At 45.3% G+C, this 2,292-nt stretch overlaps 1 long non-coding RNA gene across 1 annotated transcript; it reads left to right on the forward strand.

Moving 5' to 3' along the window:
* The first annotated feature begins 228 nt into the window (after positions 1 to 228).
* LOC123591380 lies at positions 229 to 1,755 on the forward strand. The gene is made up of 3 exons (XR_006709289.1): positions 229 to 510; positions 1,039 to 1,145; positions 1,492 to 1,755. It is a non-coding gene; the product is annotated as an uncharacterized LOC123591380 (long non-coding RNA).
* The last annotated feature ends 537 nt before the right edge of the window (positions 1,756 to 2,292 follow it).

A 2,292-nucleotide genomic window follows, 5' to 3' on the forward strand; every position in this document is an offset into this window, starting at 1 on the left:
TGTTGGGTCTTTTGTCTTGAGTATTCTGTTGCTTCACACTTGCCTTGGATAAAAATGGGGAGGAAGTTTTTTGTCTCCGAAAGAGCTCCTGAGGGAAATGACATGAAGGCCAGAGACTAGAAGTGCTCAGAGGGAAAATCTTGGCTGGTGGCCCTTTCTAGATGAGTGCACACCCTGCACCAAGGAGCAAGCAAAGGCAGAGGGTCATTTCCCAGACTCCTGGCCTGCAGTAAGCAATGATACTTTGGGGTGAGGGTACAGTCGGCTGGGAGGGTGAAGCTTCATTACTTCCTTTTTGAAAACTGGCCCTCCCAATTCCATGTTTTCAATAGATGACATTCATATCCAAGGATCAGAAGAGAAATCCAATTTGGCAGTAGAGAATGAGAACTCTGGGGGTGGTACCTGAAGTCACAAAAGGGAATGAAGAATCTCGGGGCATGTACGTGGAATAACAAGGGAAGACCAAAACCTGATCTCTAGAGACATCAACATTTCATAATGAGCAGAGTAAGAAGAAACACATAAAAGGGGAAGAGAGGGTCAGGGGAATAGGCAATGACCAAGGAGAGTGACAGTCTTTCAAGAAAGGGTGTGGCCAACAGTTCAAACCAGAAATCCAGGAGCCCCACTGCAAACGTGGCTGGTGGTTCAACCATTGGCTGGTACTCACTGTTACCCAGGCAACGGCATCCCGTTCTTTGAATAGATCTTGCTTTGTGTGTGGAGGTAAGGGGGTGGGGAGGAGGGAGAGGGAGATGTCAGAGGTATACGACACAGAACTGGCAAAGGTTTTCCAATGAAGGTTGACCTCAGCAAAGTTCTGTAGAAACGGGCCAGTTGCCAAGATATTACAGAAGAACATATTCCAGACAGAGGAGGTGGAAGGGGAGCATCCTGTCAACTGCCAGTCACCTAGTATGCCTGGACTGTGGGGTACGTGTGGGAAAGTCATGAGAGATAAGGCTACAGAAGACACCAGTGTGAGATGACAACAGGACTTCCAGTCTTATTAAAGAGTTTACATTTTCTTTCAAGGCAATAGGGATCCACCAAGACATTTTAAGCAGAGGGCTGTTATGATTAATTTTACATCTTGGACCGATCACCCTGGCAACAGAGAGAGGCTGTTGCATTCATTCAAGGTGAGAAATTACAAAAGCCTGTGAGGGTGAGGGTGCATTTGTGATATATTGGGGAAGAATTGTCAGGGCATTTTATACTTACTGGCAAAATTAGACATTGACACCCCAAGTCAGGCTCAATGACAAAGACTGCTAGTAACAGAATTTCCAGTAATTAGCTGGGCACGTGGCTCACCAAAATAAAAACTGCATCTCCCACCTTCCTTGTAACTTTAGGGGCCATGTGACTAAGTTCTGTCCAATAACTTAGAAGTACATGAGTCTTAATCTGGGAACCTTCTCTGTACATTACCCACTACCCACCCTTTGCCCCTCTTCATTATCCTTTCCTCCTTCCTACTGAAAGTGATGACTGGAACTGGGGCAACCATCTTGGACCTTGAAAGGACCATGACCTGCAGAATAGAGGTCAAACATAGCAGAGAAACAAGACAGAAGGAGTCTCTGGGTCCTGGAGAGCTGCTTGGAGCAGAGCAGCCCTATCAACCTGGGAGCACCTACCTGGAGCACCTACCTTTCATGGTAGAGATAAACTTTTTTTAAAATCTTATTTAAGACACTGTTATATTAGACCTCTTTTAACTAATAAAGCTCTCATTTTTAGCTGTTCATAAAATCCCAAATTCTGGGAGCCATTATTCTATACCACCTCTTACCTTTTAGCATATTCCCCCTTTTGTCTTCTAGTATCTTGTCTTTTTTTAAGTTTATTTATTTATTTATTGAGTGGGGGAAGAGAAAGAAAGAGAGAAAATCCCCAGCAGGCTTCCCTCTGCCAGCACAGAGCCTGGTGTGGGGCTTGATCCCACAAATCGTGAGATCATGACCCAAGCCGAAACCAAGAGTCAGGCACTCAACTGACTAAGCCACCCAGGAGCCCCTCTAGTGTCTTTTTTTGATCCTTGGCATTGAACACACAGGCCCATACCTAGTAAGTGCTCAATAAACACTGAAAAGGAGGAGGAAGAGGAGGAGGAGGAGGAGGAGGAGGAGGAGGAGGAGGAGGATGCGTATCCAGAACTGTCTTCTTGTTTTCAGACCTTGTTAATCATCAGATTGGAAGAAATTTGCAATGTAAATTTCATCACGCAAAATAGTTAATGCCTTGCCAAGCTGCACCCTTCCCAGGAGTGTAAATGAGGAGGGA

The sequence above is a fragment of the Leopardus geoffroyi genome, chromosome B4 (assembly GCF_018350155.1).
Source record: "Leopardus geoffroyi isolate Oge1 chromosome B4, O.geoffroyi_Oge1_pat1.0, whole genome shotgun sequence".
In the NCBI taxonomy this organism is placed as follows: domain Eukaryota; kingdom Metazoa; phylum Chordata; class Mammalia; order Carnivora; family Felidae; genus Leopardus; species Leopardus geoffroyi.